The sequence below is a fragment of the Mytilus edulis genome, chromosome 11 (genome assembly GCF_963676685.1).
Source record: "Mytilus edulis chromosome 11, xbMytEdul2.2, whole genome shotgun sequence".
In the NCBI taxonomy this organism is placed as follows: domain Eukaryota; kingdom Metazoa; phylum Mollusca; class Bivalvia; order Mytilida; family Mytilidae; genus Mytilus; species Mytilus edulis.
Genome location: NC_092354.1, coordinates 14135357 through 14146920, shown reverse-complemented (window position 1 = coordinate 14146920; position 11564 = coordinate 14135357). Strand labels below are relative to the sequence as shown.

The 11564-nt window shown below is 36.3% G+C and overlaps 1 pseudogene; it reads right to left on the bottom strand.

Annotated features, from left to right (window-relative positions):
* Positions 1-5267: 5267 nt before the first annotated feature.
* On the bottom strand, positions 5268-10999 carry LOC139494000 (probable ATP-dependent DNA helicase RecS; annotated as a pseudogene).
* Positions 11000-11564: the final 565 nt, after the last annotated feature.

Below are 11564 nucleotides of genomic sequence, written 5' to 3'. Positions count from 1 at the left end.
TCCTGAATATGCATGAAATATTTGCCACTGGACGTTAAGCAACCAACAATCAATCAATAATGGATATCGCAGAAAACAAATCAAACAATAAAAGTAAAATAAATAGTAGATCAAAGACAAATGAAAGAACACCGCAACACATTAAGATGATAAACAACGTCAGTGAGCATAATTTATACATCTATACCATCATGTATTATTTGTGAAGTTGAAACGGAATATTTATCAACAAGGTTTTGGTACCTTCTGAATAAAGTATTGCCACTTCAACTTTAAATAGAAAATTTACGTATTCCAGCAAGATATATCTTGATAGTAGTAGATTTCAACCCTAACACTGACTGGCAATATGATACAAAACAAAATATTATATATCATCAAAAATATTAGCTTTGGGGAAGAGGTGTCATTAGACAGGGAGAGTCCCGAAAAGGCTGGTTATTCCCGCCTTGTATCTTTTTTGAGTTATTACTGATTTATGTGAACTTATTAATGAAGCCGAACTGGGGTTTTTTTTTGCATGTTGTGAATGAGTGGTTGAAACCGCAATTTAAACATCTGAGTTGACCCTTGCATTTATCACAAAACTTACAACCTGAACTCTTATGGAATGAACAACATACTGCAGCCGCCCAGCGAGTATTGCCATAGTTGTTGCTTTCATTCCTAGATTTAACATTTACTTGCAATTTTGCTCTAAGATATAGTTCTAGGAGTGTACACCCCCATTATGCTTCTCCCTAATAGTTTCCTGAATTCAATATTATAAAATTGCCAGTTCTTCCTTCTGACATTTTCAGGAGTATTTCCATATGATGGGGAAATACAGACCATAATTCTGGGTTTTTAGTACAAAATATTGCTGTAAATTTATTCCAGGCTGATAGCCATAGGTTTAGGGTTAATGTTTTCTTGTTTCACTATTTTGTAATGGAAAGTTCGGGATTGTCGGCCCCTTGAACAAGTTATAATCGAAATTTGGTCTTGTAATTTTCAAAGGGAATGGAAGTCGATGTACCCATCCATATTTGTTGTTTTATTTTATCCGTTATGTTTCCCCCTGTTTCAGAGAGCAACTGACAAAGGCTGATTACCCCCAACAATTTGTTTATAAACTGTTGGTTGTATAGCCAGGACGTCTGGGCTGACAACCACATTGTTATTGTCATGGTTTTGCTCTCCATTACATGTACCTTGGATGCTTCTGTTCAGAGTTTCCACATGATGTTGGACCTCAGCCTCCTGAACATCTGAATTTTGCATGATTTACTTTTGAAGTACTCTTGTCCAACATTTCCTCCATCCTACTTTCCATTCGACTAACTTCTCTCTCTGTTACCCTATTGGTCAATTCCTCCGTGACATCTGTTGCATTATTTGGGATTGGGGTGGAAGGCCTACTTGGTATAGCAGTTGATGTTTTCTTTCTCTAGGCGGCCATCTCCAATTTTTTAATGGCACCTGCCACTCCGTATGATGATTGTCTTTTTGGAGGCAATGTCTGAAATATACTAATGCAAACTTAATACGACGCTTACAATCATTTGTTTGTGGTGTCAAAGGAAAATCTTTTGTTATGATCCCAAAAGATACATTTCGATGATTTTTCAACCTCGTTTTTTTTTATCATTTTTTATATTTTTTCTGATTTTTCGAAATACACATTCTTGTTTGCCCTATCTCTGACAATTTAATTTCCCGATTGTATCCATCCTTCTTAAATCTGAAATTATCCCGTGGGAAACGTTGCACTATGGCACATTTTACTACTCGTCGAACGCCACTCAATTCCACAGAATGTCTTTGTTGGGCGGGCAGTGACAAGGTTCCACTGATGCTGTCGGACAAAGTTGAAAAAAACGGTCCATCTGAAACCGAGAAATAGCATCTGCTATAGTATAACATTTTCCAGCTACATGAGTAGCGTGAACAATTAATAAAATTATATTTTGCGGAGCACCAAGTTAAACGTCTATCAATCTCATAATTTCTAGTGATGTAGGTCTTCCTTTCTTTATAGTTTAGACTGTAGCCATGTTACATAACCTGTTTATAAATAAGTAAACGAAATTTCTATCTGGATGTCTTTGTAGCTCCCATGCTAATTTATCTGCATAAATTGCAGATTTTTTTCCCTTTGCGAAAAAGCTTGTGTCTTTGTCGACACCTGAATGTGGCTTAGAATAAGGTGTTGTAAGAATGCGCTTTTGTTGAGAAAGGTTGATTTTGCCCAGTGAGGTATCAGATAAGTAACACAGTTCAGTGCTATGCAAAGAACTTCCACATACGCCACATGTATTAATAGCTCTCCCTGGGCAAACTGAAGCATAGAGTTTCTGATCTCTTATTGACCAGACAACGTTCAAACCTTTAAATAATTTGATTGCCGCGACTTTCTTAGCAAACGACTTGTGGTATCATTTATATTGTTGCCTTTAAACTTCGTCGCCATTTCTACGATATCTTGTAAAAACATGTTGAGTTCAACACGACAATCTTCAAATTCGCAAACAATGTTTTTGCTTTTAAATGCCTGTATGTATTCATGTATGGATAAGTCACGCTGCAAGCGATGATGATTGGGTTTTAGAAGGCGAATAGAACAATCTACATCTATTTGCTGAGAATCAATTTGATTTTCATTTACAGGAATTAGCAGAGAAACTTGTTTAATGTACTTGCCTTCTTTTATACATGGCCGCTGAGTTTGTGACAATAAAACTGAGAAAGGAAATGGGGAAAGTGTCAAAGCGACAACAACCCGACCATAGAGCAGACAACAGCCGAAGGCCACCAATGGGTCTTCAATGTAGCGAGAATTCCCGCACCCATAGGTGTCCTTCAGCTGGCCCCTAAAAAATAAGTTTACAAGTACAGTGATAATGGTCGTCATACTAAACTCAGAATTATACACAAAAAACTAAAATAAATAATCATACAAGACTAACAAAGGCCAGAGACTCCTGACTTGGGACAGGCGTAAAATTGCGGCGGGGTTGAACATATTTATGAGATCTCAACCCCCCTAATACCTCTAGCCAATGTAGAAAAGTAAACGCATAACAATACGCACATTAAAATTCAGTTTAAGAGAAGTCCGAGTCCGATGAAAAAAGAAAATAAATAAAATGACAATAATACATAAATAACAACAGACTACTAGCAGTTAACTGACATGCCAGCTCCAGACATCAATTAAACCGATTTAAAGGTTATGTCTTCATCATATGAATATCATGCACAATCTCTCCCGTCAGGGGTTTAGTATCATACTATCATAAAATAAAATATATGAGAAAAACATTACCTGTGTCATGCCAACAACTGTTTTTTTTTTAATAAATGTGTTTAGTTCCGATGCAAAGACCCTATAAGTGAATCAATATTAAAGCCAAAATATGCAATCTTTAATGACCTGACAACAGTATCGTAACTATATCCCTTCTTAATAAGTCTGTTTAAAGGTTTTGTGAGCTTTTGAGGTGAATACTGACATTTTTGTGCTTTGTAAAGAATATTACCATAAAAAATTGGATGTGAAATACCTGAACGTATAAGATGTCTGCATGTTGAGTTATATTACGGATTACAAATGTGTCGAGGTTTGTGATTGGATAACAACACAGAGATGTCAGTATATATTCAGGAAACTGCCGGGGTATATACGACGTTTTAATCTCCAATTGGAACCTCAAAAACGTCATCATAACACCGGTTACTATGTGACGTAGTAAAAAGCTATCAGACTGCCAGAGGCTCACAGAGGGGAAATAATGACGTGCTACAGTCAATAATACATTTTTGATACAAAATCACGCAATTTACACTAGTCTTTTAATACTTAAATTTAATGTTAAAAGTATTATTATAAATTATTACATACACGACAAAATTATGTTCACAGCAAAACAGATCAGGTTGGTTTTTCAATATATATGTGTTGTCAACAAATACCTGCACTGGAAAATAACATTAAGTCAGGGGTAATCCGTAATATATGTGTAATTCAGGTTTTAGAAAGGGTATATAATGTGACATGCCTGGCTTAGGGCCTATATCCCCTTCGCCTTCGGCTCAGGGGATATAAACTCTAAGCCGGGAATGTCACAGTATATACCCTGTCTGAGACCTGAATAACATAATAATATTTACGAATTATTTCCTTATACCGGCGATAAAATTTAGTAAATGTTTTGACCAGTTTGTGATATCGGAAACCCTGGTGTAATAAATTTTCAGTAATACATAAATTTCTCTCGCTAAAATCTAATACGTTGTTACATACACGAGCGAATCGTACAAGTTGAGATATATAAACACCATAAGATGGTGACAATGGAACGTCACCATCTAAAAATGGATAATTGACGATAGGAAATGTAAAATCATCTCTTTTATCATAAATTTTAGTATTCAGCTTTCCTTTAGTGATATAGATATCAAGGTCTTTGCACGTTAAGAACCCTTGCAACAACTCTTTGAGGGGTCCGTAGGTGGTTTGTTGCAAGGCAAAATTTCTGTCCCTATCCAATATACCCTCGTTTTCCAGTGGCAGTCCAAATTTCCCCGACCATCATCCTAGATGGCCTCTATTACAACAACCTATCTATTGTATTTATTGTGAACTTGTTCTCGTCCTGAATATGCATGCAATATTTGCCACTGGACGTTAAGCAACCAACAATCAATCAATCAAGATCGAGGAAAGGGCAGTGGTCATTGTTAGTATTAGCTTTATTTAAAGTAAGTTGAACAGGATAAATTTCTGTAGTATACATACTGAAGTCGTCTTTATTGAGAGCCAATATATCATCCAAATATCTAAAAGTATTGTAACTGTATGTAAGTGCGGGAACTACCCGCAGACACTTTCCTGGAATCACTATTTCCTTATGTATAAAATATTTGAGTTGATTACTAGTACACAATGAATCTTATTCTTTTGAAGAATTTCAACCTGACTTTTAACAGTTTCGGTCAACGATTTTTACATTGGCCGATAGCTCACTAATTGTGTTCATTGATACAATACCATCGACTTCTGCGTTATCATTTGTTTACATGTTAACACCAGGCATATCATGACGACTAGAGTTTAACAAGGTTGTAATTGTTTTTGGCTAAATGAAGCGGGAGCATTAACTCCAATCACAATAAGTTCTTATAGAAAATAGGTCCGCAATTACGGCTCGTTAAATGACGAAAAAAGTGCCAACAATGAAATTATGCGACATGTAGTTGCCTTAAATATATCCTTTACATTAGTTTCAACATTCCTTTCCATCACGCCCTACCTGTCCAATTTATTGAATGAGATCAACTATTGATTTTGGTGCACCATACATTATGACGTTGGAAAAGCCGGTCATATCTATACCCATTATTAAGGCACTTGTTGCTATAACAACTTTAATGCTACTGCCTGGATTGTTTAAACGTTCCAATATTTGTTTTCTACTGTCTGGCGAAGTTTCAGAATGGAACATTTGGACTTCTTTACAAGTTGAAATTTCTGTTGATATATATGCATAAATGTTAGCCGCATCCTTGATTGATGTACAACATATCATTGTTTTGGGGAAAACATTGTCACAGAGTCCATCAACTAACCAGCACATGACCATTTCTATAGTATTCAATATTTTGTTCACAACTAATTTTATATTTGGTTTATTTGGAGAAATACTTATTTCAACTGCATTTTGATCCAACTGCAAAACTTTTAATATGCTCTTTGAAATTTGTTCGTGTGTATGGCGCTAAGAACCAGTATAGATGTATCTGGAAACAACGATCTCAACTCTCCACTGTAAGAAAACCCTTTGCTAAATGCCGGATTATGTGTGAATTTGGAACTATCACAAGTGCACTCAGGAGGTTTAGAATCTCATCCGCATTCTCCAATAGCTACACAATCTTTGTTAGTTGGAATATCTTCAATTTTGAGTCTAGTATTACTATCGAATACGTTTGCACATTTAGGAAGAAGTCCAATGGTAACATGTGGTGAATTTTACAGATTGCAAATTCTGCCATCGGTCGTAATCAATGGGGAAACAGAAATTTGAAATACATCCACCAAAATATTTCGGCATATTGATTGAATCAATGTAACAGTGATAGTCTCGCTTCAGTAAATCTAAATGGCAGTGTGAATCGTATCAAAGTACATTTAAGTGAGCAAATTTGCATTTTTAACCTCTGCAGTTTTTAGGTGTTTCTCGTTCATTACAACAATATACATAAGAGTGGCAGATTCCCTTGAACGAAAACTCCCAATATTCGTGATATGTTTTGACAAAAGGAAAAAAAAAAAAATTGTACCTTTTTAATAACGATAATTTATGTTGGTGATAAAGTTAGTGAAGTTCATGTTATCTTGGTAAAATAAAGCACTGTGGGCTAATAGTTATCAAATGTAACAGGATAATTATTTAATACGCTAATTTGAGTGATTGATTTGTGCATGATAAAACAGCTGTGTAATGAGAATGACAGGAAAATCCACTCAATAGTATACTGGTATTCACTTGTATTCCTAATTGTAAATCTAAGATATATTTCAGATGTCTGTCAATTAGAATTGATTTATTGTCAAACATTACTTTCAATTCACTTGCATTGCACCAATCGTATCTGAAAATACCGTTTATTTTGAATGTTGAATAAATATAAATAGGTCTCTGTAAAATAAGGCTCAGAGCATACAAATGGTACTCGTTCCTCCATGCTTTATTTGTCAAAGTAGTTTTGATTATATCATCACATCTATCCAGGACTGGTTTTGCAATACTTCATTCTGCAGCGAGCAACTAGATTTTGGTGTTCCAGTAAAGTGTAAGCTGTTAGCACACGTAGAGTTTTTATTAAGATTTGTTTTTTAATTACAGAAACTTATTGCAGTCCTTTACCATAAGCAGTTACATTGAACTCCTTTACCATAAGCAGTTACATTGAACTCCTTTACCAGAAGCAGTTACATCTTGCTTGTGTTTGAACGGGTATATATTAAGAGGGGACAGATGAATGACATTTTTAACTGACATTTGGGTCTTCAATTAACTCGGAAACAGCTACCCCTGTCATATTAATCTATTGTTCAGTATTATGTTTTAACAGAAGATGATGCTGTAGCATTTACACTTTCTGTAATCCTTGATGTATCAATGGTTACTTTATATGATGTAAATCTTACAAGATCTGCACACAACTAAGAGCTACATAGGCTTGTCCAGCAGCAAACAAGGAACTGTCAAGAGAATCAAATGCATTTTTAATTTTGCACTTTGCATTCTGTGAACTGAGCATGCAAATGCTACTTATTTGGAAACTGGACTCTATAAATTGGAGTATTTATTACGGTAACTAATAGCTGTTGTTTAACTTTTGATACTGGTTCATCAGATGCTAATCTTTGAATCATGAGCACTTGTTTATTTATTGTTTTTAAAATACCCATTATACCATTCACTATTTGCATCATTGGCGTGCATATGGTGTAATGTAGAAGTTGGCAATAATGAATTCTGCAGTTGTTCATTTAAATTCATGCGTTCAACATGTTTTCAGCAGATAGCAATGCTATTTGATGAGGTCATATCTTTAAACTCGTGATCCTGGTCGTGTCCACTCCCGCATACACGTGTTTGTAGTAATTCAAGGTCGTCAGAGGTGTGGTTTTCCAAACAAACACGATTTAATAATGTTGCATATGTTATGTCCTGTGATTGTGTACAATTTTCATTCAGGAAAAAGGGTTGAAGTTTAGACCATAGTTGGCTTTCATAAATTTGCCTTTATTGTGAGGTACTGTTTGAAACTGTCGGCAATTGTAAAAGATCCGCAAATAGAATTAACTGTTCATCCTCCAATCAATTGCAATTCATTTATCATTGTCGAGTTTAATTACAAATTTGACTCAATTTGTCTAGAATTTCAGCAGTCATCACAAATTGATTCCCAGTTGGTATTTCTGTATTGTATAGATGTTTCAAAATTAAAAGGAATGCAGAGCGCGGCCCTTTACCATTAATGCAGAATTTCTTGATGTTTCCAATGCTGCCACAATTATCAATTAAATTCACACTGTAGAACTAAGGTGTGTTGCAGAGAAGATTTACCACAGCCCCGGGGACCAGTAACAAATGCTAAGAGTTGATTGCCTTCATACGACATAAAGGAATCGTATACTGTTTTTTTTGTGATGCAGTCATTTGATGTTTTCTCATGAGTATACTTTTCTGATCAGGGTCCGTAGGTGGTCTGTGGCAAGGCAAAATTTCTGTCCCTATCCAATATACCCTCCGTTTCCGGTGGCAGTCCAAATTTCTCCGACCATCATCACAGATGGCCTCTATTGTATCAACCTACCTATTGTATTTATTGTGAACTTGTTCTCGTCCTGAATATGCATGAAATATTTGCCACTGGACGTTAAGCAACCAACAATCAATCAATCAATCTTTTCTGATCATTCAAAATCATGCCTTTTGTCGATGTAAGAATGGATAAAACCCCAAATGAATGAAGGTCAGCTTCAGTTTCGTTACGTATAACTGTCATATTCTTTCAGTTGTTTATCTTCTCCCAATTCTTACCCTTGAATATGTTTTTATTCTTCATCCGACACCTGTTCTATCATCAGTTTTCTTGCCATGCGTCCAATTTGAGAAGCATCAACATTGTGTATTTGAGAGTTCCGTAGGCGCCCTGTCCCAATGTACCTTATTTTCCATTAACAGTCCAAATGTCCCCGACTTCTATTCCAGATGGTCCTATCACAATATCTACTGTTGTATTTATTGTTAAATTATTCTCGTACTGAACATGCGTGAAATATTTGCTACTGGACGTTAAGCAACCAACAATCAATCAATCAATTAAATCATTTTAAACTACTGATACGTTTGTTAACTGTTGCTTAATGTTCCGTACAAAAATTGCATTCAATTTACTACATATACATATAAATATAATCGATAATACTGCAACACCTAGGATAAATAGAAGATTGTTTTGTTTTAATCAAGTAATAAATCATAACAACAGTAGAACTATTTTCATTTAACTATGGGTTGGGCATTTATATTCGATTATTCTACACCAAGCGTTAGCGATCTGTATATTTGTTATCCGATTATATTATCCCGAGTGTTACCGAGGATTAACCAGGAGTTAGGCATTTATATACGATTAAACTACGAATATAAATGCAAAATTAATGGTTAAATCATAACAATTATACGACTGCCGTGAATTATTGAGATGCTAAAAGGAAAATCACGGTCGTTTTGTCAGCCTTAGAATGTATTGTAGAGGTTGCTGGAATAAGAAGTCGCATTAGTTACGGAGTTTACCAATATATGGGTGAAGACCGATTGCGGAATTTTCATAGTTCGCATACATCAATGCCGTGGTTGGTCTTGTTACTTTCGTTACACGTCATTTTGTTCTACTCGTGATCTCTATCGTCTTTGAATTTTGCGTAACTTTTGCGAGTGAGAAGATGAAGTCCAAAATGGAAAGCAATATCCAAGAAGATGTTATTTTGTAAAGTTATAGAAATATCGACTTATAATACCCCACTTGCATATAGCTTTTGAATGTTCCCTTCTGTATTGGCTTTATTGTGCATGGTTTCGTGTCCCCCCTTTTTCGTTGTAATATAATCGGATATCTTGCATCAAATGATAGTAAATCGGCGTACTCTAAACGTCCATCACATCTAATTAATCCATTTTCATCAATTCGCGGTGGTAATCCTAACAGTTTGCTAGTTATCGGTAAATCTTTACTTTTTATCAAAGCGTTATATTCGTCGGCAAATACCTCCCTTTGTGCATTTTTTATTATTTCTGATTCGGCATCTGTATATTCGACGGCAGATAAACTTCCTTGACGACGTTGTTCTTGCTTTAGTCTGCAATTGTTAATAAATCTGTACACATACGCTTGTACACGAATTAGTCTTACAAAACTTGAATAGCGTACGGGATCTAACCGCCAACCTGAATCACTAGTATGATTAATTTTCAGTGTAGTACAGTTAGTTAAGTTATCGCTTGTTTTTTACACTTAAGTTCGTTATCATGTACGTTTCTATAATTATTAGTTTCCGGCCATTGCGGTTCCTTGTCTTGTAGAAATTCTGGTCCATTCCACCAAATTACGTCTGACTGTAATTGTTTAATTGTTCTACCTCTAGATACGGGTTAATTTGTGTTGGCACATGTCGCCATTGTTTAGGATGCGATGAAGTGTGAATTTCTCCGATTCGATTAGCTACAAACGACTTGTACGCTCTACTCCTGCCTCTAATCCAAAGCAAAACGTTCATACTGTCCGACCAGAATGTCATGTTATCCTTGGGCACTTCTAATGCGTGTTTAACTGAAAGTGCTACTTTTAATCCTAAAACTGCGGCCATCAACTCAAGTCTTGGAATGCTGCTTGATATATTTACCTGCTACTAATACCTATTTATTCGTTCCACTCCCAATTTTATTCAGTTCCCTTAAATTTAAAATGTATCCTCCAGCTACCATGATGAATATTGTAATCGCTCTAGTGTGCATTCTCGGAATTATAACTGTCAAGAAGAAGGAAGACAATGTAAAGAACTTACAAAAAGCATGTACGAGTGTAAAAGCTCACTATTTGATAAAAGTAACAGTGTTATTCGAGGAGAAAGTCGGGTGCATCTTATTGTTTTGAAAATCCATGGAGGTACCAGCGGGATTCGAACCCTCAATCTCGGGATCTAAAGGCAGCGCTCCTACTAATTGAGCCAAAGACGATCTTCCCTACTCAACTAGTTAGACTACTGTTATATCTCCAGGTCTACAACACTCTTTTTTCGGGTTGCGTACCATCCATCCGAGCAACTCACAGGTCAACTACTGTACAACCCCGAGACTTCTACTCGGAAACCCTCTGGCCAGTTCCCTAGATGCCACCTAGAATTGTCATGGTATCCCATGACCGACTGGTCAAACCTCATGACGAATTATAACATCTCACTGCCAGGCAATATTCTATATACAATTGTTGTACCTGCTCGCAGCGCCATTGTTGTGAAAATATATGGATGGTTCCAGCGGGATTCGAACCCACAATCTCGGGATCTAAAGGCAGCGCTCTAACCAATTGAGCCAACGAGACATATATTTTCACAACAATGGCGCTGCGAGCATCTGCTACTGGTACAAAAATTGTATATAGAATATTGCCTGGCAGTGAGATGTTAGAATTGGTCATGAGGTTTGACCAGCCGGTCATAGGATACCATGACAAGTTAGGTGACATCTAGGGAGCTCGCCCGACGATTTCCGAGTAGAAGTCTCGGGGTTGTACAGTATTGGACCTGTGAGTTGCTCGGATGGATGGTACGAAAAAAGAAAAGGGGGAAAGAGTGTTGTAGACCTGGAGATATTACGGTAGTCTAACTAGTTGAATTAGGGATTTTCCGATCTTCTTTGGCTCAATTGGTGTCCGGCTGGTACCATCCATAGATTTTCACAACAATGGCGCTGCGAGCAAGGCAGCGCTCTAACCAATTGAACCAA